This window comes from Hordeum vulgare, chromosome 4H (assembly GCF_904849725.1).
Source record: "Hordeum vulgare subsp. vulgare chromosome 4H, MorexV3_pseudomolecules_assembly, whole genome shotgun sequence".
Classification (NCBI taxonomy): Eukaryota; Viridiplantae; Streptophyta; class Magnoliopsida; order Poales; family Poaceae; genus Hordeum; species Hordeum vulgare.
This window is the reverse complement of record NC_058521.1, coordinates 398507259-398518498: the sequence shown is the minus strand read 5'-3', so window position 1 is coordinate 398518498 and position 11240 is coordinate 398507259.

The following is an 11240-nucleotide window of genomic DNA, read 5'->3' as shown; positions in this document are numbered from 1 at the left end:
CACTTATGATGTTTTGGTTCAGTCCTCCCCTCAAACCCTGGAGTTGACTAGCATGAGTGAGGTGGAGTTAACTTGTGTGAGATGGTACCTTCAATGATATAGGGTGATATTGCCCGGAGATAGAGGTCAGACTATTGGCATCTAAGGAATGTGCTTGGAGATAAGATGATAGATCTGCACTCACATCCTAAGTTCCTTGAAACCCCAAAGCTTCACCGAGCCATAAGATGGTTGGATTATGACCATAGGAAATGGCTTTAAGTCATTGGAATATGGCCAGTACTCCGCCCTGACCACCACCCATCATATCTATGGAAAATATGGGCATGAGGTACCAGATAATGCTGGACCACAAACTCCTCGGCCAGTGACCGCCCATAGCGAGTACCCGCTCCTCTCACCCGTCGCATGAGCATTGTGCTTACTTGGGGAAGTATTTTGTTGTCCTCTTGGATGACATACTTATTCACACGATAAGAGGAGGAACACTATAGTCCTGTTTGGCACAAGACCCAGGAATGCCGATCGCCATGCCTCCCGAGAGTAAGGTGTTATCTCGACAGGATGGGCTCCTTGACACACTCCCCAAGAAGAAGAAGCCAATCCTTCTCAAGCAAGGTGAAGAACCGCAATGGTTGGGAAACCACGACGATGGAGAAGAAGTAGTAGAAGCCAACCACCGCTCCTGCGCCGGCTACATCAACTACGCCAAGAAGCATCGACGACCAACCCGATGAAGCATTACGACAGCGAGAGAAATCAAAGGGCCTCTCTTTGGTCCAAAACAAGCACGAGAGTCCTCATTGGATCATGGTGAAAACCTGTCAAAGGTGACTCAACTGCTTGCCAAGCCTCAGACCTTAAGGAGTGGATGACTGGTCTATACTATTGGGTAGCTAGCTCATCCAGAACCCCTCACAAACCTTCCTCGATGATAGAACCCGTTCTAAGAGCTGAGTCTCCGAGCCTAGACTCATGGACGAGATCCAACCCAGACCCTTTCATGAGGAGCTACGAAGAGGCTAGGAGGCCAAACATTTGAAGATACACTGGAAGCATGCGTCCATGACGACAACGACAAATGGCCAGAGGGGAATGAGGCACATGCACGGGTAGCTTACACAAGCAGAAGAACTCAACGAAAGCCCACGACAAACCCTTCTATTTTAACCCGAGACATCCAGGTGTCACTAACCAATGTGCGCAACCCCGAGACCAGCACCACACACGCTACCTTGCCACCTATTCTGACCTTGGGGTACACGTGCAAGTGAGGACTGATACGTCCATTTGCATCATGCTTTTATATTGATATTTATTGCATTATGGGCTATTAATACACATTATGGTACAATACGTATGCCTTTTCTCTCTTATTTACAAGGTTTACATGAAGAAGGAGAATGCCGACAGCTGGAATTCTGGACCGGAAAAGAAGCAAATCTGAGAAACCTATTTTGCACAACTCCAAAAGTCCTAAAAACTTACGGAGAGTTATTTTGGAATATATAAAAAATATTGGGCGAAAGAAATACATCAGGGGACCCACCAGGTGGCCACAAGCCAGGGTGCGCGGCCTACCCCCTGGGCGCGCCCTACAGGCTTGTGGGCCCCCTCGCAGGCCTCCGGTGCCCATCTTCTGCTATATGAAGGGTTTTTACCTGGAAAAAATCATATTAGAACATTCGGGACAAAGCGCCGCCGTCTCGAGGCAGAACTTCGGCAGAACCAACCTAGAGCTCCGGCGGACCTATTCTGCCGGGGAAACTACCCTCCCGGAGTGGGGAATCAAAGCCATCGTCATCACCAACGATCCTCTGATCGAGAGGGGGTCAATCTCCATCAACATCTTCATCATCACCATCTCCTCTCCAAACTCTAGTTCATCTCTTGTATCCGATCTTTGTCTCAAAAGCTCAGATTGGTACTTGTGGGTTGCTAGTAGTGTTGATTACTCCTTGTAGTTGATGCTAGTTGGTTTACTTGGTGAAAGATCATATGTCATATCCTTAATGATTATTAATACTCCTCCGATTATGAAAATGAATATTATTTGTGAGTAATTTCGTTTGTTCCTGATGACATGGGAAAAGTCTTCCTATAAGTAATCATGTGCATTTGGTATTCCTTCGATATTTTGATGAGATGTATGTTGTCTCTCCTCTAGTGGTGTCATGTGAACGTCGACTACATGGCACTTCACCATTATTTGGGCTAGGGGAAGGCATTGGTAAGTAATGATTAGATGATGGGTTGCTAGAGTGACAGAAGCTTAAACCCTAGTTTATGTGTTGCTTCGTAAGGGGCTGATTTGGATCCATATGTTTCATGCTATGGTTAGATTTTATCTTAATTCTGCTTTCGTAGTTGCGGATGCTTGCGAGAGAGGTTAATCATAAGTGGGATGTTTGTCCAAGTAAGGGCAGAACCCAAGCACTGGTCCACCCACATATTAAATTATCAAAGTAACGAACGCGAATCATATGAGCATAATGAAAACTAGCTTGACAGAAATTCCCATGTGTCCTCAGGAGCGCTTTTCTTTAGATAAGAGTTTGTCCAGGCTTGTACTTTGATACAAAAAGGATTGGTACACCTTGATGCACTTTTCTTACAATTTTTACTTCCTACCCGTCACGAATTACCTTATCACAAAACTATGTGTTACCGATAATTTCAGTAATTGCACATAATAGCTTACTGAAAACCGCTTGTCATTTCCTTCTGCTCCTCGTTGGGTTCGACACTCTTACTTATCGAAAGTACTACGATAGATCCCCTATACTTGTGGGTTATCAAAGCTCCTTTCTGGCGCCGTTGCCGGGGAGCGAATCACCTTTGATGAGTGGAACTTGGTAAGGAAAAATCTATATATTGTGCTGAAATTTACTGTCACTTGTCACTATGGAAAATAATCCTTTGAGGGGCTTGTTCGGGGTATCTTCACCCCGACCGGAAGCACAAAGATATGCTCCTCAACCTTCTGCACCTACTGAAAATATTTATTATGAAATTCCTTCGAGTATGATAGAAAAACTGCTAGCTAATCCTTATGGAGGAGATGGAACACTACATCGTGATTTGCATCTAATCTATATGGATGAAGTTTGTGGATTATTTAAGCTTGCGGGTCTGCCCGAGGATGATGTCAAGAAGAAGGTCATTCCTTTATCTTTGAAGGAAAATGTGTTGACGTGGTATAGGCTATGTGATGATATTGGATCATGGGACTACAACCGATTGAAACTGGAATTTCATCAAAAGTTTTATCCTATGCATCTAGTTCATCGTGATCGGAATTATATTTATAATTTTTGGCCTTGTGAAGGAGAAAGAATCGCTCAATCTTGGGGGAGGCTTAATTCAATGTTATATTCATGGCCCAATCAAGAGCTCCCGAGAGAAATTATTATTCAAATTGTTTATGCTCGGCTCTCTCATTATGATGAATCCATGCTCGATACTTCTTGTGTTGGTTCCTTTATGAAGAAAGATATTGAATTCAAATGGGACTTATTGGAAAGAATTAAACACAAATCTGAAGATTGGGAACTCGAGAAGGTAATGATTCAGGTATAAGCCTTAAGTTTTGTTGTGTTAAAACTTTATAGACACCGATGCTTTTCGTGATTTTAGCACTAAATATGGACTAGACTCTGAGGTAGTAGCTTCATTCTGTGAATCTTTTGCTACTGATGTTGATCTCTCCAAGGAGAAGTGGTTTAAATATCATCCTCCCATTAAATTTAAAGTAGTTGAACCTATTAAAGTTGAAGAAGAAACTATTATTTATAATGTTGATCATGTTATTCCTACTTCTTATATTGAGAAACCACCCTTTCCTGTTAGAATAAAGGAAGATACCAAAGCTTCAACTGTGGTTCGTAAGATTTGTACTAGAACACCTATACCTCCTGAACAAATTAAAGTTGAACCTAATATTCCTATGGTTAAAGATCTCTTGGTTGATAATATTGATGGGCATGTCATTCATTTCTGTGATGAAGCTGCTAGACCTGATACGAAAGGTAAACATAGACCTATTGTTGGCGTGCCTCTTGTTTCTGTTAAAAAAGGAGATCATTGTTATCATGGCTTATGTGATGTGGGTGCTAGTGTGAGTGAAATTCCCTTTAGCTTATACCAAGAAATTATGAATGATATTGCACCAGCTGAATTAGAAGAAATTGATGTTACCATCAAGCTTGCTAATAGAGATACTATTGCACCAATTGGGATTGTTAGAGATGTTGAAGTCTTGTCTGGGAAAATAAAGTATCCTACTGATTTTCTTGTTCTTGGTTCCCCACAAGATGATTTTTGTCCCATTATATTCAGTAGACCCTTCTTGAATACTATTAATGCTAAGATTGATTGTGAGAAAGAAACAGTTACAATAAGTTTTAGGGATTTGTCTCATGAGTTCAATTTCTCTAAATTTCGTAGACAACCCCGTAATAAAGAATTGCCTAGTAAATATGAAATTATTGGTCTCGCTTCTATCAATGTGCCTCCTACTGATCCCTTAGAACAATATTTGCTAGACCATGAAAATGATATGCATATGAATGAAAAGAATGAAATAGATAAGATTTTCTTTGATCAACAACCTATTTTAAAACACAACCTGCCTGTTGAAATACTTGGGAATCCTCCTCCACCCAAGGGTGATCCCGTGTTTGAGCTTAAACAATTACCTGATACTCTGAAGTATGCTTATCTTGATGAAAAGTAGATATATCCTGTTATTGTTAGTGCTAACCTTTCAGATCATGAAGATAAGAGATTATTGTAAACTTTGAGGAAGCACCGTGCAGCTATTGGATATACTCTTGATGATCTTAAGGGCATTAGTCCCACCCTATGTCAGCACAAAATCAATATGGAGCCTGAGGCTAAACCAATTGTTCATCACTAACGACGATTAAATCCTAAAATGAAGGAAGTGGTAAGGAATAAAATACTAAAGTTTCTGGAGGCACGTATAATTTATCATATTGCTCATAGTAGATGGGTTAGTACTGTTCATTGTGTCCCTAAAAGGGAGGTATTACCGTTGTTCCTAATGATGAAAATGAATTGATCCCGCAAATAATTGATACATGATATAGAATGGTAATTGATTTTAGGAAATTAAATAAAGCTACTATGAAATATCATTAACCGCTACCTTTTATTGATCAAATGTTAGAAAGACTATCCAAACATACACATTTTTGCTTTCTATACGGTTATTCTGGTTTCTCTCAAATACATGTGTCAAAAGAGGATCAAGAGAACACCACCTTTACTTGCCCTTTCGTTACCTTTGATTATAGACGTATGCCTTTTGGTTTATGCAATGCACGTGCGACCTTTCAAAGATGTATGATGGCTATATTCTCTGACTTCTGTGAAAAGATTGTTGAGGTTTTCATGGATGATTTTTCCATTTACGGAACTTCTTTTGATGATTGCCTGAGCAACCTTGATCAAGTTTTGCAGAGATGTGAAGAAACTAATATTGTCTTGAATTGGGAGAAGTGCCAATTTATGGTTAATGAAGGCATTGTCTTGGGACACAAAATCTCCGAAAGAGGTATTGAAGTTGATAAAGCTAAAGTTGATGCTATTGCAAAAATGCCGTGTCCAACAGATATCAAAGGTATAAGAAGTTTCCTTGGTCATGTTGGTCTCTATAGGAGGTTTATTAAAGACTTCTCTAAGATTTCTAAGCCTCTCACTAATATTTTGCAAAAGGATGTTCCTTGATCACTGCATTTGTTGTCCAACAACCTGATGTGGGGACCTCGACATACGAGTCGAGGTTGCCGAATGATCGTGCTCAGTGATCCCAGAGATCAATGCTCACCGAACACACATAAACTGGATAATAAGAGTCTTACACCCATACATACCGTTTGATATAATAAATGACCATTGCGGTCGAGTCTTACATATATAAGGCATTAAAGGCCAACACACCAAACTCGACCAATAGCGGAATTATTGGTTGAAAGTGTGAACCTATGCCATCATCCTTAACCTATAGGCATTTTGACTGGGAACCGTCCTAGCTGGCAAGAACGTCACCGAGTTACTCTTCACCACATCCTGTTCTCATACTTGGTCAATGAAATAACCAGTGGCAAGCCGATGAGTACTTCTGATTGTACTTGCAAACAGCCCATGATATGAACATTGCAAGTGAAGGATAACAATAACATGCATCTTTGGTGGATGTCTTTTGGTAGTAAATAAACATGATCAAACGTATGCATCAAGGTGAAGAATTACTTTTGAAGAACAGGTTACAAATATCAAAATATATGTCGAGGGTTGAACCTTCCGGTTCACCCTATATGCCAAGTCACCCAACTTGGTCATATCATTACATCCATAATAACTCCTTTTTATCACCACACACACACACACTTGGTTTATGCGGAAATAACTGGACGTAGTTTAAGCAGGATTAGCCAAGTGTCCTTGACTGTGGATACGACTATTCGAATAGTTTTGCACTCTGCAGAGGTAGTACGCTGGACCCACAAGATCCGGAAACTTCCATGTCATCCACGACTCGCGCTATATAACATACCCGAGGTAAGTACCCGATCAATGCCTTTCCCCTGACGATACTAGACAAAGAGGTCCACTCGATTGGTACCCACCCCACAAGTTGTACGTCTTACGAGCACCGAGTCTGAACAGTACCAACAATGCGGGGACCAACGGTGTGACTGGAACTCACAAAAATTGCATAGTCGTCCTACCTAGTATGACCCCATCACGAGAGTGATCACACATCACTCCCGCCACTAGTAATGTAGCTCTTTGCTAGCACCGACGAGAGTAATTAACATAGCCCCGTCCCATAAGGGGTAACTTGGTCGTACAGGTAAGGTTGGGATGATCAACACATCATAAATCTAATCCCATTTCCGAAACCACACTCACACAAATACCGGGTGCACCACTTCACCAAAAGTGGCCACCTAACTCATCATCACCCTCGGGAATTAGTGGCACCCGACGGGGTTTTCATAAACTCTTTGATTTATGTCATCAACATGCTCATGATAATACTACTTCTAACTTTACTTGTCAACATGATATTAGCATGACCCTCAAGGGGTAGGATCAAGCTCAATGCAAGTGCTCCGGGGGAGCCATCGGTAAAATCATATCAAATGATTACCGACACTTATGATCATATGCAACGGAAATACTTGCTATCTTAACATGCAAAGTAACATATGCTCGGTCATGCACAAAGGGCTGCTTGCCTTTGCTCACATAAGTCCTCGGGTCTTCGAGGTCTTCCGCTCCAACTCCGAGTACTCCGTCTACCCGTCAACTATGGTCGGAAACAACCACGGCAAGCCACAAAGCATGCAAAAATAAAAGTGCTATATAAATAGAAATTATATTTTCTTGGACCTCTCTGGTCATAATAAAAGTACCTGAAGCTTGCCATAGAAGGTTTGGATCACCAGAGATTTCTGAACGAAGGAAAGGAGGAGTAGGGGATTCTTTATGAAGCCCACAGAAACGATTATGATAAAAATGAGTGGAGCCACTCATTTGACAGAGAACAACTTTAGAAACATTTAGGAAGTTGTCTCACTGGATTTGGAGTTGAGATGAATATTCTAGGAATTTCCTAATATGGAATAAATAGCAATAGGAAGCTATTTATTTAATACAAAAGAATAAGCCTGATAAAAAATGTTAACCAAGGCTCTAAGAATAGGGCATGATATAAGAAGGCTCTGGAATTTGGAATCACTCCAATTGGAGTTGATTTGAGTCCTCTAGGATTTTCACAAAGTGGGGTCAAACGTATCAAGATTTGGATTTAAATAGATACTCCTCAAGAAGTTGCTCTGGAAAAATGTGCCATGCACCTATTTGGATAGGTTTTGAATTTTGGAACCTGTAGAAATTTTATCCTGGCCGACGGGCCGGGCCGACGCCCAAGGAGCTGACGTTGGGGTCCCGTCTGTCAGCTCCTTCGTCCTCCTCCCGATTGGCATGAAGGAGGGCAGGGGGCTAGGTCGCGTGGCGCCAGCACCGATCTGGCTGCCCCGACGACCTCCCGCGCCGCTCCGGCCACCAGCTTGCTCGGGACATCGAGCCGCATCGACCCCGTGGTTCCATTCCCGTAGGGGAACTGCATGGAGATTGGCCATGGCCGTGGTTCGAGGGCGGCTCCGGTAGCCGAGGGGGTCGGCGCCCCGACCTTCTGGATGGATGCAGGTGAGGGGAAAAATACCCTGGAGGGTCCAGGAGGGCCACACGTTCGAGGGCGAGGGGGAGCTCGGCCTTGCCCGAGCATGGAGCGAGGACCAGGAGAGGGCCTCGGCCATGGGGGCTGCGCAGGGAGGAGCTAGCTGTGGGGAAGAGAGCTAGCAGGCTCCATGGAGAGAGGAGGAGGCTGAGAGAGGGCAAGAGAGGCTCGGGGAAGAGGAGATAAGCAAGAGGGGGGAAAGAGAGAGCTCCGGAGCTCCCTGGAGCTCCGTGTGCATGGATGCCATGCACCATAGAAGGAGTTTGGAGGCTAGCTGGTGGATGGAGATGCTTGGAACGGTCAAAATAAGATGCTGAGACATGCTTAGACAAGTTGGTTTGGCAAGAAATGGTTTGGAGGAAAGCAAGAAGGTGCAGAGCACCCATATTGCAATCCAGGTTGGTGGTCACCACGGGCTCCAGTGCCAACAGGGCCCTAATGACCAGTCAATGTTTTCTGGGAGGTGGGGCATGCTATCTGAAAGGTGAGTGAGGAGTTTGGTCTCTAGTGGAGTTGATTTGAATGGCTGTTGACTTAGGCATGGAAGGACTACATTTATGGAAAGTTTCTACTCAAGCAAGGAAGTGTAGCTAGCACTTGTAGTACAAAACTATATCTCAGCCATAATTCAACTTGAGGATGTGTTGCTCATTTTCTCCACATGAGCATGCCATCTCTTGGCTTGAAACAATGCCTTGGGATGCTAGGCACCCTCTGGAAAGAGATGGGCGCTTTTGCTTAAGCAGAAGTGAGGCAAGAGGGGTAAAAATAGTGATTCCAAGGGTAAAATGAGAGATAGTTACATAGAGCCTCTCTCCAATAATTGACCAGTGGCCATGGAAATGTTACTAGAGGTAATATGTAACTATATGAAGCTGTGGTAGAAAGTTGAGCTCAAGGGTTAAAGTGGAAGAGGCCAAAGTAGCCAATAAAGTGGATGCACACAAGGTGTTTGATAAGTGACAGAGCAATCATATGGACTTCAATGGATATGCAACTTAACATGATCAAATAATAGATGAAAATAAGCTTGGACACCAAATTTGGGATTTGCTGGAGAAGGTTTCCAATGCAGACTTGGAAAACCCTTAAGATGGGCAGAAATGGCTTTCTGCTTACAATTCCCTTCAAATCAATTCCCACAAATCCAATATTTGGTGTGGGGGCATTATTTGAGCATTAAAGCATGCACAAAAAGTTTAGGTCCAATTGGAAAAACTTTATATTGTAAAGTTTCCCAAAGTCAGAAATCAACCGAGAGGGTTTTGAGGGGCTTGAGACAAGTTCTTCTATTCTCCTTGATGCACCACTTGGTGTGGATGCATTATTGGAGTATTAGAACATGTCCACCAAATTTGAGCACAATTGGAGACACTTGACAATGCAGAGTTGCTCAAATTTGAATCTGAACAGGTAGGGTTTATAATAATTAGGGGAGTCAAATCAACTTGGATTGAGATGAAACTTGGCAAGATCATCAAACATATCCTAGGTGACATGTTGGAATTTTACTGGAATTTATTGAGAATATTTCGTATAGAAATATTCCAAATGATTAAAATAGGCAGGAATGGTTTTGAAGGGGTTTGCCCAATATTTTGAACATGACCATGTGTTGAAACTCATATATATGGAATAAATATATACATTGAGTTTCCCTAATTTTTCTTAAATATTTTGAAAGCAATACAAATAACTTTCCTTCATAAGAGACCATTTCTGGCCTCACAGAAAGGCATTTCAATAAAATAATAAAATAAATTTTAAAATAATAATATTGTGGTTTTTGGAAGACATTTTGATAATAGGTTTTAAATAAAATAATTGGTGCAAAATAAGTTCCCAAATTGAGGACTGGTAGTACAAATCTCACCTCAGGGGTCCGAAAGTTTAATTCAAAGAAATGCTTTTTGGTGAAAATAATATTTGGTAAAAATAGTTGCTGGTCCTAAACACATGGCATGATCATTAGGTAGGAGTTTTGGGCTAGGGAGGTGAGTTGGAGTGTAGCAAGGATTATTGAGAATCAACACAAGCATACCAGCTAGCAAGCAAACAATAGTTACTTCAGCATCACAAGCATTCACAAAAAATTTAAATTGGTCCTATATTTTTTGAAATAAGTAATTTAGTCAGGAAGGCTAAACACAAGGTGTTATAGACCTTACCCCCTTAAGACAATCTCGTCCCTGAGATTTGTTAAGGTGGAAACAAGGGTCTGCTCCTGCTATGCAGCAGGATTCATCGATATCAATAATCTGAAACACTCGGTCTGGCGTGGTCACCTCAAGAGTGCCACTTATTGGTGCATCTGCGTTCTATGAAGATGTTGGAGAAAGGAAAAATTGCAATACCTTGTTGCTAGCCGTACCTGGTGCTTGACACCTTCTCTGGCTGATAAGTGGGCCGCCATCAGCCTCTTCTTCTTCCTCCGATTCTTCTTTCCTGGGTGAGTCCCATGTGCTGCCTCCACTTGCGGTGCCTAGGGCGTAGAATGTCCGGGGCCGCCCTGCGGTGGTACGCGGTGAGTCAACTGCCGGCGCAACAAGCACTCACCTCGCGGGCCTGGGCATGTCGACACTGCTCTGGGATTCCGAGTGAGCACCGACGGCCGAGCGGCAAACGGGGTTGGTGGCCTTGCTAGTGGCTTTCCGAGCCTGGCTATAAATTGGCCAAGGAGTCCTCCTCGGTCTCCCACCCGACCTTGTTCCTTGCTGCTGCTCTAGTACCTTTCCTCCTTCTTCTTCTCCCTGCAGGTGCTAGAGGCGGGATGCCAATGGCGGACGAGACTCCGGGGTGGCTCATGATCTTCCTGTCCGGGATGGTGGCGTTGCTGGTCGGGGTCTCGACGCTGTACTGTGCGATCGTCCACGATGATCACCATGATTTTGTCGCCCGCACGGCGGCTCTCCGCGGTGGCAGGGTTCATGACGATTAGGCATCTGCTCAGTGTACGTGTGGTGTTGGT